The sequence below is a fragment of the Lycium ferocissimum genome, chromosome 3 (assembly GCF_029784015.1).
Source record: "Lycium ferocissimum isolate CSIRO_LF1 chromosome 3, AGI_CSIRO_Lferr_CH_V1, whole genome shotgun sequence".
Classification (NCBI taxonomy): Eukaryota; Viridiplantae; Streptophyta; class Magnoliopsida; order Solanales; family Solanaceae; genus Lycium; species Lycium ferocissimum.
Window position 1 is genome coordinate 66976401 of NC_081344.1, and position 13506 is coordinate 66989906.

The following is a 13506-nucleotide window of genomic DNA, read 5'->3' on the forward strand; positions in this document are numbered from 1 at the left end:
CCCCACAGGGTTTGGGGCACCCGGGGCGTTTACGCGTGGCTCTGTTCCCCCGCTATCCCGGGACCAACGCCCACACGGCCCAAGGGGCCGTCAAACCAACGTAAGGGAGCAACCCTCCCGGCCCCTCGTACAAACCCAAAGGGCAAAGGGAGAACCCTCGGACCGGGGCCGCAAACCCAAGGGCCCCAAACGGGAAGGGCCATCCCCCAGGGGGCCCGGGACAACGAAAGGTGGTGGACCGAATGGTCTCCGTGCCCATCCCCCGGTCTAGGCGCCCTCCGGTCGCCCGAATGTCATCGGGCACGCTATATCCGGTATTGACCGTATACAGACCCCAATCTAATCCATTCTGTTAGAAGTGGTTATGGTTTAGAATTCAAGTTAAAACTTTCACCTCAATTGCAATTAATTAATCTTTCTATTCAATTACACACACACAAAAAAATCTTTATAAATTCAAAATTTATGTTATACAATTTTTTATTAGTTTTGTCCTAAGATTTAGAAGTATTCCATAGTGCACTGAGATTCTCCTGGATATGAATTTAAAGGAAAAAGTAAATTTTTTTTAAACTAAACTCAAAGCGCCAATTAATGAACATTTTTACAAAATGTATTTTTGAACATTTTTTGGGTTGTGATTTAACATTCATTATTGTGGCTTACTCGCATGTACTTAAAAATCATGCATCTTTTAGTTCTCTTTTTTATTCTTACATTAAGAAATTTCTTAACTAATCAGTATTGTGAAAAAATGCAGTTGCAGGTATTAGATAAAGGACTCCTAAAATTAGTAGAAAACTTTCCACACATGAATATATGTTGTTTAAAGTAAAATCAAGAAAGTACAAAGTAAGTCGTGCAAAGAAATAACAAACAAAGATCAATTCTATTAGCTGTGTTATACTACGACAAAAAGTACTAAAATGAATCATGCATAGTTTCTTATCCTAACCAATATCAATTCTATTAGCTATGTTATACTACGACAAAAAGTACTAAAATGCATCATGCATAGTTTCTTATCCTAACTATATGATTGCATATTTGGAATACAATAAAAAACCAAATAAGATTCACTTGTTGTGCTTTTTAATTACCTCTTGATCCTTTGCCCATTCGTTACTGTTGGATAAGAGAGAGAAAAGAGAGTACAATAATCAGTGAGATCATTAAAAAGATAAGTATTTAATCAAAAAAGGCCATTAATTTACATATTAAGTTATATCTTATAATATATAGACGTTAATTCAGTTAGACAATATTTCCATCATAACATAAAAAGATAAAGAAAGAGCAGTTGTGAAGTTATGTCCATATTACATAACTTTATGACAATCAGGTAATAATCCAAGATTTATTTCAATTCCACTTCATTTTCTAACAAAAATAGCAGTTCACACTTGTATACGCTGGGAGATTAATTATGCATTACATGATTTGTCAAATAACTAAAGAATAAAATAAAAAACTAAAATTCACTTTAAGAAGGAAAAAAAAAAAAAAAACGAATATCACTCATGCTTACAATGAAGATTTGTAGAACGCCTACCGAATCAACCTAACTCGATGGAGACATGAAGTCACTACCAAAAAAAAAAAAAAAAAGGGAGAGAGAAGAGAGAAAGCTATCTTTTCAGTTTGATACTAAATAAACAAAGCCTATTTAACTTGTACTGTACCATATAAGTTAGTAACGAAACAGAGATGATAAAAGAAAGCATAATGAACACCTCAAAATGAACTTATAATTGCACATTGCTCCTCGAATAGTGATTAGAGTCGGATGAAATAACTCTTCTTTAGGTAGTAATAACTCTTTCATTTGAGAAACCCGAAAACAAAAATAGAGCTAATGTCCAACAACAACAACAACAAAAAAAAAAAAAAAAAAAGGGAGAAGAAAGCTTAACATTGATTTTTGTATCAATCAGGATATATATAAGAGGTTAAGAAGTTGAAACTTCATTCCAACTCAAATTTGAATATCATATCAGCTTGTTATGAACCCTTAAAAAACTCAATGTTTCTTTGAAAAGATAAGATTTTGAGATATCCTTATCTTATAATCTATATATTTGAGTTCTTTAAAGAAATAATTGAAACATCCCACATGCGTAGGTAAAATATAAAATACGAAAATAAGAGAGACAAAAGGGCTTGTTAAATATCAAGTCTCAAAAATCTTGATGTCTATGCTATTACTAATGCATAATAGTCACATCAAATAAAGTCATTTATCGTCGAAACTAATAATTAACTAAATAATATTGCCTTTTTTTAAAAACTACAAAATTAACTAAAATTTTCCTATAATTTAGCCTACAACTCTCTATTCACACATACATGTGTGTTTTATGTCGATCAGTGTAAATTCATTCATTATCAAATTCTGATCACATAGAAAGAGTAGCATGGATATTTTTTCAATTCATAACCAAAAAAAAAAAAAAAAAAAAAAACTAAATTAGATGGAAAAAAAAGAAAGAAAAGAGAACAACAAATGCTGATGTCCAAACTAATGCCAAAAGAGGACTGTTATCCTACTTTTGTTTGGTGCTCAAAAGATATTAAACATATCACAAGAAATAATAAAAACGATTCCCCATTATTAACGTTATAGATGAGTAAAATTTATTGTTCCTATCCATTGATTCTAATAACCAAATTGGCCATAAACACTTTTTAAGAGTTGAACGATATCTTACCTTTCGTTTTCATTAATACGCTCAAGACAAAGGTCATCGCCATTTATGCAACAATCAATATTATAAAGCCCTAAACTAATGAAGGAAATCAAAGTTAATATTTGACAAAAAATCTATAATAGGAATAAAATAATGATCAACAATAAAATGATGATAAAAAGTTAACAGTGATTTATGCCATTGGAGGGGTATATATAAGAGGCCAAATTTTCATTTTAATTCAAATCAAATAAAAAACTATTTACATTTGAATAGGATTCTAGATTAAGTTTCTCCATCTTATATTATACATTGGGACTCTTTCCGTTTTAATAGCAGTCCTAAAGATAGTTAGTTACAAGTCCCAGCATATCAGGATTCCTCTTTTTTTTTTGAAATCTATAAAAATCTACTTACTCAAATAGATCATTGAGAATTACCAAAATTTTTGGAACCGATAATCATATTCAAAGCATACTTTTTTGGTTCTTATCTTTTTAAGTTAAAATGGCATTATTCTTCTGAAGAATAGTCATTGATTAATTTCAAAAACATATTTATCTTTCAATCATCAAATTAAAAAAATTGTATCTTTCAATTAAAAATTCATAAGTTAATATTATTATTAGTAGTATATTAGTAGTAGTACTACTACTATATTATTATTACTACTACATCTTCGTGAGTGTGTATTATGTATTATTATTATTACTACTACATCTTCGTGAGTGTGTATGTGTATATACAAGATCATACTTTTGTTGAATATTTTATGGCCGTTAAATTGAATTTGAGTGTGGTTAAATTTAATTGACTTTAGGGATTCATTTTGAATTTGGGTTTGTTAGTTTCTATCTTTCAAGTCAAATTCACTTCCGTTTTAAATTTAGTGTTTTTAGTAGTTATTTTCGCTTTCTCTTAATTTAACAATTTATCTTTTAATTTTATATTTTTATCTTTCAAAGTAGTTTTGTCCTAATTATCATTAACTTTGTCTTAAAATTGCCAAGTGACATGTTATTAGCTTGCCACTTGGCTTAACCACATTGCTTATACCTCTCCTATTTAATATGTATAGATATAGATTTATAAAATATCATTAATTGGCTTATCGTAATACATTTGATACTTACAGTAAATATTTTGAATTGCTTTCTAAGATTAAATTTTCAATCACAGCCCAAGCAAATATTTATTTAGTTATAAACGTAAAAGCCATAAAATTGGTATTTATTTCTATCACAATTGTCTCCATATCTGTGAAAATATATATTTACGTATTCTACTATACCAGTAGCAAAAAAAAAAAAAACAAAAACAAAACAAAAAACAAAACAAAAACAAAAACAAAAACAAAAGAAACAAAACAAAAACAAAAAAGAACAGAATTTCATTGGTTAATAAATAATTGTTTTTAAAAGAGATAGTTTGAATTTGAAAAGTCCTAAAATTACTATGCTAATGATAAAGATGAGTAGTTGTTTTAGGTAATTATGCTAGCCTTTATATTAAAAAATTAAAACTTTATTTTCAGTTATAAAATTAATTTATCAATTAAGGAATTTGATAATAATTATAAAAACCTTTGTCCTAATTCTCATTAACTTTGTCTTAAAATTGCCAAGTGGCTTGTTATTAGCTTGCCACTTGGCTTAACCACATCACTTGTACCTCTCCTTTTTTATATATATAGATAATAATAATATAATAAGCTTGATGTATTTAAGCTTAGATAAGTTTTATTGTTGAAATTTTCAGATTTATCTTTTTATTCAATTTCAATTATTTTTATTTTTTCATTCTAAATTCAAAAATGTTATTACAATTCTCATTAACTTTGTCTTAAAATTGCCAAGCTTTGCTTGTTTAATTTTTGCCACTTGGCTTAATCCACATTGCTTGTACCTCCTTTTTTATATATATAGATAATAATAATATAATAAGCTTGATGTATTTAAGCTTAGATAAGCTTTATTGTTGAAATTTTCAGATTTATCTTTTTATTCAATTTCAATTTATTTTTATTTTTTCATTCTAAATTCAAAAATGTTATAATTTCTATTAACTTTTATTTAAAATTGCTGCTTATTGTTTTTTAGCTTGCCACTTGGCTTAACCACATTGCTTGTACCTCTCCTTTTATATATATATAGATAGATAATAATAATATAATAAGCTTGATGTATTTAAGCTTAGATAAGCTTTATTGTTGAAATTTCTTTTGTATTTATCTTTTTATTCAATTTCAATTTATTTTTATTTTTTCATTTAAAATTCAAAAATGTTATTACAATTCTCATTAACTTTGTCTTAAAATTGCCAAGCGGCTTGTTTTTAGCTTGCCACTTGGCTTAACCACATTGCTTGTACCTCTCCTTTTATATATATATAGATTTGTCTTATTTCCTATTAATTCGTTTAAAAAGGAATGTCTTATTCCTTTTCTAGCAATTTTTTAATTTCAATTTTTCACATGACATGTTAAAAATCATAAGATTAAAGGACATTTTAGTATATCCTACAAATCTTTAATTTAATATCACAAAATTCAAAAGTCTTCTTTAATTCCTTAAACTTCATGCCAAGTCAAAACCAGATAAATAAATTGAAACGGAGAGAGTATATACTGTAACGCAAGAATTTACATTTTCTTGGTTAATTGGTATATATTAACAAAATATAGTGTTTGGTGCCAGACAGGTCCTTATCGAAATGTTCCTAGTGAAAGTAGTTCCTACAGCGTCTGTCCAGACTGCTCCTAAAGAGAAAAAAATAGGAGGAATTACCAAATTCTAATTTTGTCAAAAAGTTTTTTATACTTGCTTCATGGCTAGTACGTCAACGACTCTATTCTGCTCCTTGTATGCATGCTTGATGCTTGGAACCCTCAACTTCGGTATCATTAAGCTGCATTCATAGATTGCAAATTAATTATCATTTTTATCAAATTCCAAATTGTTAATATTTATAATAAAGATATACATGTAATCTATATAAATATATAAATGCAGGATAAAGGCCCGCTTGCGTGGCATACCTCAGAAATCAGGAATTTTATTTATCTTTATTCTCTGCATTTCTAGGTTTTCTCCCCTCTTTTCGCTTACCTTTACACCCATTGCTTTGACTTATGTGTCCTTTCGGCTACATCGACATAAAAACAAGGGAAACCCTAACTGCTACTTTCTCTTCACCTTAATTTCGGTGAAGTTCCACTTTGGATCTGCATAAAATTGATGATACGAAACGACTATTGCCTTATCCCTATCGTAATTCACTTTCTCAATTCGTCATACCAAAAACTGTCTCAAGTGCTCAATTTCTGAACAACTGGTCACAACCATGACAATTTCCCGGTTCGGTATAAATCGACTTAATGATCTGTCAAGTTAATCTTTTATGTTATCTGAATTTCGTAACTCAGCTGTTTCTTTTTGTAGGAGCTTTTCCTTTTGTCGTCACTGTGATGGTGAGTTCCGAGAGCTTAAGTCGGTATTTTACCAATTCAAGGATCTTTAATATTTTATCTTTCATGAATTTGTATTAACTATTGAGTTTGCGGTGATGAGAACCTTCATAGGCAATCGTGAGGGAATCGGAAATGAGGAAGATACTGCAAAGATAGATTAACTTTTGCCGCTACTTGATCAGGTAATTGAATCTCATTACAAACTTTAACAGTTTATGTTTACATGAGTTTGATGAACGTGCTTTATTGTTTTCTAGAAATGTTAAGGACCGGAAAAAGTTTGCTTTATTGCCTTTGATTTACCTGTTATTTTGTATTACAAATGTCGAGATATAAAATGACAATAGGAATGCTGAAAGATAAGGTCATGTAGCACTAGCGCAGATGTTACACTGAAAAATAAAGCTATAAGACAAGTAAAATCTCAACTAAACTCGAGATAGGTATTCCTGTTAGAATATATGTAAATATCTTCTGATTAGTGTAGATCTTCTATTTATGGACATTGTATATTTAGCTCCTAGTTTAGAGCCTTACCTTAGGTAGCTTAGCTTGTATATATCATTGGGAAATTTGTTGTGAATGGTAAGGAAATAACTTCTTTCATGGTATCAGATTTCTAGCAAAAGATCCTACCTCTTCCACACCCTAGCCGCCCATCTTCTTGCTCCATTCTTTCACCTTCTTCTCCACATTCTCCACCTCCATGGCTGACTCCAAGTCATCTTTCCACCCTGCTCTTGCTGTTTCAAACATCAAGAATCTTGTTCCCATCACTCTTGAGATGGAGAACGTTCAATATGCGACATGGGCGGAGCTCTTCAAAATTCACGCAAGATCCCATAAGGTCCTTGATCATATTATTCCTCCGGCTTCGGGCAAGGAGAAGATGCCTAAGACCGACGAGGAGAAGGAACTGTGGTCCACTCTCGATGCAACAGTTCTTCAGTGGATCTACGCCACTATCTCACATGATCTGTTACACACCATTCTTGAACCCGACACCACGGCAATGGAGGCTTGGAATAGGTTGCGTGATATCTTCCAAGATAACAAACACTCCCGTGCCGTTACGCTTGAGTATGAATTCACTCACACACAAATGGAGAATTTCCCAAATGTCTCTGCTTACTGTCAACATCTCAAGTCGTTGTCGGATCAACTTAAGAGCGTCGGCTCTCCGGTGGACAATAGCCGGCTGGTTCTCCAACTGGTTTCGGGCCTTACCGAGTCATACAAAGGGGTGGCCACACTAATTCGTCAAAGTGACCCTCTGCCTCAATTTTATCAAGCCCGCTCAATGCTCGTTCTTGAAGAAGCGGGACTGAAGAAGGCGATTCAGACCACCGATTCTGCCATGGTGGCCCGTGACTTGGATGATTCCCACGAGAATGTTGATCAACATTCTAACCACCGTAATAATTATGGTGGGAAACGGCACCAACACCGAAACAATTCTGGGAAGCAGCGTTCGTCGTCCGGTGGTCGTGGCGGCGGCAAAGGCAGTTCTGGGAGTAGCTCCAGTGGTGGGGGCAAAGGCGGCGGCACCAACAGGTGGAACGGTGGCCAGCAGCAAGCCCAGAATCAGTGGCTGTCTTCGCAGCAGTGGCCTTGGCCATGGATGCAGTGGGCAGTTCCACCGTGCCCATTTCCCGCTGGTCCATGGGCCAGGCCTCATTTCCGACAAGGCCAACACCAGCAACCTGGGATTCTTGGACCTCGACCGCAGCAAGCCTACTCGGCTACTGGTCCGACCCCAACTGATATAGAGGCGGCGATGCACACCCTCGGCATTACTCCTCCGGATCCAAACTGGTATATGGACACCGGTGCCACTTCTCATATGACATCCGGGCAAGGTAATCTCACGTCTTACTTTAATTTGAGCAATAACAGTGGTATAACTGTTGGTAATGGTCAGTCTATTCCAATTCGTGGTTATGGTCATACACATTTAAAGTCTCCGCATCCTCCCTTAGCCCTTAAAAATGTTCTCCATGCCCCTCATCTTATCAAAAATTTAGTGTCAGTTAGAAAGTTTACAACTGATAACTATGTTTCCATTGAATTTGATCCGTTTGGGTTTTCTGTGAAGGATTTTCGACGGAATGCGTCTAATGAGATGTGACGTCGGGCGCGCTCTATCCCATCACCACGCCGAATGTCTTGTCTCATTCTACTTTTGCTGCTTTAGCTCCTTCCTTATGGCATGAACGGTTGGGTCACCCGGGCGCTAATATTTTGAGTTTTCTTAGGAAGAATAAAATTATTGACTGTCATAAATCTGGAGATTCTAGTATTTGTCATTCATGTCCCCTTGGGAAACATATTAAATTGCCTTTTCGATCTTCAAATTCTACTACTTTTATGCCATTTGATATTGTTCATACTGATCTTTGGACATCGCCTGTTTTGAGTTCTTCTGGTCATAGATATTATATCTTGTTGTTGGATGATTTTTCTAATTTTTTATGGACTTTTCCGTTAGCTAATAAATCCGATGCTTATTCCACCATTTTAAATTTTAGAACTTTCATCCAAACTCAATTTGAACGGGAAATAAAGAACATACAATGTGATAATGGTAGGGAATTTGATAATAAGGCTTTCTGATTTTTGTACAAAGCATGGGATTTCTTTCCGTTTGTCTTGCCCTCATACTTCTCCTCAAAATGGAAAAGCCGAAAGAAAAATTCGTACGATTAACAATGTCGTTCGCACTTTACTTGCACATGCTTCGGTACCTCCCTCATTTTGGCATCATGCTTTGCAAATGGCAACTTACCTTCTCAATATTCTTCCTCATAAGCTATTGAACTATCAATCCCCTCTTCGGATTCTTTATCAAAAGGACCCGACCTATTTACATCTTCGGTTTTTGGGTGTTTATGTTATCCTCTATTTCCTTCAACTACCATAAACAAACTCCAAGCCCGCTCAACTCCTTGTGTTTTTTGGGATACCCGTCTAATCACCGGGGATATAAATGCTATGACTTGTCTTCTCGGAAAATCATCATAAGCCGTCATGTGATTTTTGATGAAACACAATTCCCGTTTGCAAAGTTGCATACTCCCCAAAATAACACATATAGTTTCTTCGATGATGAACTACCCCCCTCGGTCATCCATTATCTTTCTACTGCTCACAAATCACACATTGAGCCCACTTCCCCACCTGTCAGCACAAGCCAAGTGTCGCCACCCTCTACTAGCCTCCATATTCCTCCAGCTGGGCTGCCAGCCTCCACCCCTCTCGTTTCACCTGCTGGGCCGTCTGCCCCAACCCCGTTCCAGGCCCCTACCCATTTCCCTGGCAGCCCATCTCCTCCAACTCTTCCCATACCAACTCCGCAAATTCCCTCACCTCCTCGGCCTGCTATTACCCGCAGCCAAAATGGGATCTTTAAGCCCAAAAAGAACTTCAATCTTCTTTCCACGGTCTCTAAATCTCCACTGCCCCGTAACCCAGTGTCGGCCCTTCGTGACCCGAATTGGAAAAAGGCTATGGATGCCGAATATGATGCTCTTATTAAAAACAAGACGTGGGAGTTGGTGCCCCGTCCATCTGATGTTAATGTAATTCGGTCTATGTGGATTTTTGCTCATAAAGAAAAATCTGATGGTTCTTTTGAGAGGCATAAAGCCCGTCTTGTAGGTGATGGCAAAACTCAACAGGTTGGAGTGGATTGTGGTGACACTTTTAGCCCGGTGGTCAAACCGGCTACTATTCGCACAGTTCTCAGCCTGGCTTTATCTAAAGCTTGGCCAATTCATCAACTTGATGTCAAGAATGCTTTCTTACATGGTGACCTTAAGGAGACTGTCTACATGCATCAGCCTATGGGGTTTCGGGATCCTGAAAAACCCAATCATGTGTGTTTATTGAAGAAGTCTCTTTATGGGCTTAAACAGGCTCCACGGGCTTGGTACAAGAAATTTGCTGATTATGTTCATACTCTTGGGTTTTCTCACAGCACATCCGATCATTCTCTGTTTGTCTATCGGAAGGGTACATCTATGGCTTATCTTCTGTTATATGTGGACGACATTATCTTGACTGCTTCATCTGATGAGCTTCGTAAGTCTATCATTACTCTTCTTAGCTCCGAATTCGCTATGAAGGACTTGGGTGAGCTTAGCTATTTTTTGGGTATAGCTGTGACCCGTCATGCAGGTGGTTTATTTTTGTCGCAGAAGAAATATGCCATAGAAATTATTGATCGTGCCGGCATGTCTTCATGTAAGTCCTCACCTACTCCGGTTGATACTAAACCGAAGCTCAGTGCTACTTCTAGCACACCGTTCGAGGATCCATCCCTCTATAGGAGCCTTGCTGGGGCACTTCAGTATCTCACTTTCACGCGACCTGACATTACATATGCTGTGCAACAGGTGTGCTTGTTCATGCATGACCCGAAGGATGAACACATGCACGCTCTCAAGCGCATTTTGCGCTATATTCAGGGTACTCTTGACCATGGACTCCATCTTTATCCTTCTTCTACATCGACTCTTGTTTCTTATACAGATGCAGATTGGGGTGGATGTCCAGATACCAGGAGGTCTACTTCTGGTTATTGTGTTTTTCTTGGGGATAACTTGATCTCTTGGTCAGCTAAACGACAGGCAACATTATCCCGTTCGAGTGCAGAAGCTGAGTACCGAGGGGTAGCCAATGTGGTTTCCGAATCTTGTTGGTTGCGGAATCTACTTTGGAACTTCACCGTCCTATCCAAACGGCTACCTTGGTTTATTGTGATAATGTTAGTGCGATATATCTTGCCGGAATCTGTTCAAAGATCAACGCACTAAACACATTGAGATGGATATTCATTTTGTTCGCGAAAAGGTTGCTCGTGGACAGGTTCGAGTGCTACATGTCCCATCCCGTTATCAGATTGCAGATATATTTACCAAGGGTCTCCTTTGGTATTATTTGAGGATTTTCGGGACAGTCTAAGCGTTCGACGACCTCCCGCTTCGACTGCGGGGGAGTGTTAGAATATATGTAAATATCTTCTGATTAGTGTAGATCTTCTATTTATGGACATTGTATATTTAGCTCCTAGTTTAGAGCCTTACCTTAGGTAGCTTAGCTTGTATATATCATTGGGAAATTTGTTGTGAATGGTAAGGAAATAACTTCTTTCATTCAAAGCATCTCCTATTCTTTTCCTTCCAAATATGACACACAAATATGTACAGGAGTTGTCTCTCATTCCACAATAAAGCTTTAAGGCGAGTAAAATTACAATTAAACGCTTCTTTCGTTGTGCCTGATAGCAATCTCATTGATCATCTTGTGTAAGAGCTACTATTTTGCTTGTTTCTTAAATTGTCCTTACTTTCGTTTTTTTACATAAACATGTGTCTTTAGAGTCAAATGACAAGTTTTTGTTTATCTACAGAAGTAGTTGCATTTTTTTTTTCTAAAGTTGGAATTGTTGAGAAGGATTATTATCCTTCGACAAATTCAAATTTGTTAAAAGATGTTTTCTTTCATTTTTCTCGAATGATTTCCTTTTCTTTATAATTTTCATAACTCGAACTTTTCTTCAACTTAGCTGCGGGCATTCACTGGTTATGGGCAGCGGTGGATGTGAATTACGATTATTGTCTTTTCCTGGGATGAGGGTGCAGTACTAATTATTCTTGAAAATTGTTTAAAAAATTTACCCCTAAGATTCCAGGTTATTAAGCATTAATTCGCAAAAAGTATCTCTTAAGCTATTCAATAATCTAAGACATTTTTACTTTTGCAACTAAAGTTAGACAACACATGGTCATTTTAAACCAAATGAGCATTTGCATTATATCAATCTTCCCATACTAATGCTGTACATATATCTCCTTGAATTTCTTCGGGACCCATTGTTTAAGTCAAAATTCGTATTTTACTCAAATAGTTGAATTTGTTCTAAGGTTAACCACATTTGGTAGTAATTTAATACAGATGTTAGAATTAACACTTGCAAGTTATTTAAAGGTTAATAAAGAATAAGTAAATAAAAGGAAAAAGTAAACTTATGTCAATTGTAGATGAACAACGTTGATGGATTTCTCCGTTCCCCCCGTAATGGATAAGAACTTGATGATAAAAGAATAATGATAATGTTAATAAGCAAGAGAATAATCAATAATCGTTTATTTTTCAATCGATTGGCTGCCTAAATATACAAGTGAAAGTCCTATTTATAGGTATCTAGTCCTATTTGGTGCTTTTCCCGTTGTATGTATGTAGCGGCAATCACTAATTGCTGAATTAATGATTGTCATTTAATTCCTTGATTCTGGCCGTTAGAAACCGTTTTGCTGTTACTGTATTAATTCTATTTAATGCGCAATCAAGAGGGTCTTGTGTGTTATTTCCGTTGATGCTCTCTTCGTTGAACACATCGTCAGTATCAGCTACCTTTCCGCAAATGCTTTGGTCGGCATTACTATCTGATCTCTCTACGTCATTGTATAAACTGACACGTGTCGACTACATGTTGGTCCACGTGTTAGCTGCGATTTTTTTGCCCAAAAATCTGTAATCATATGAAATTTGTAACATAATGCATAATGATACATCGGTTTACGGAGTCGCGTACAAGACTGACATGTTATACACGTGACTCTGTCTGCAAAGTCTCTAACATAAATCAAGATACCATAACATAGATACTCTGACTCGGCAACACTCCGAAAGGAAATGGAGCTCGCCAATCCGTGGAACATCTTCTACTAACATCCTCTACTCATCCGTATACACACGTGGCATGAAACGCAGCGTCCACAAGGGGACGTCGACGAACAATGTGCCGAGTATGTAAGGCATGAATAACAACATAATATAGATATGGAAGGTAACGGGGAATAAGAGAGATAACATTGTACATCTCGAATGCTTCATAAGGCGGATGTCATGCATGCTGCCTTTTTAAAAAAAACTTTTCTTACGTACATATATATAATATCATCATCATAACGTACCGGCCTTTTCGAGACTCGGTGTGTAACGTACCCGCCCTTTCGGGACTCGGTGTGTAACGTGCCGACCCTTTCGGGACTCGGTGTGTAACGTAATCGCCCTTTCGGGACTCGGTGTGTAATACCAACTGATCGGTAGTTGCACAATAGGTGTCGTACCATCGCCGACTATAGCGCGGCTCGGTGTAGTAAAATACATACATATATATATATATATAAAGCGTACGAGAGCGAAATAAGAGCTATAAATACATCGGAGTGACGTAAGGTCGGTAACCTCCGATTATATTATGGAATAATCATCATCGTTCTATCTCACCTTGAAGGAACAATTATTATAAGGCGAGATCAACAACAATGAATAAAAATCGAGAAA

At 35.8% G+C, this 13506-nt stretch overlaps 1 long non-coding RNA gene across 2 annotated transcripts in view; it reads left to right on the forward strand.

The window, feature by feature from the left end:
- Positions 1-13506, forward strand: part of LOC132050467 (uncharacterized) — a 34531-nt gene that overhangs the window by 8316 nt on the left and 12709 nt on the right. The window contains exon 1 of one of the 2 annotated variants that reach the window (XR_009413421.1): positions 5902-6338. The exons of the other annotated variant lie outside the window; for it this stretch is intronic. This is a non-coding gene — a long non-coding RNA (uncharacterized LOC132050467). Of the gene's footprint in view, positions 1-5901; positions 6339-13506 lie in introns of those variants that run through there. 2 annotated transcript variants of the gene reach the window in all.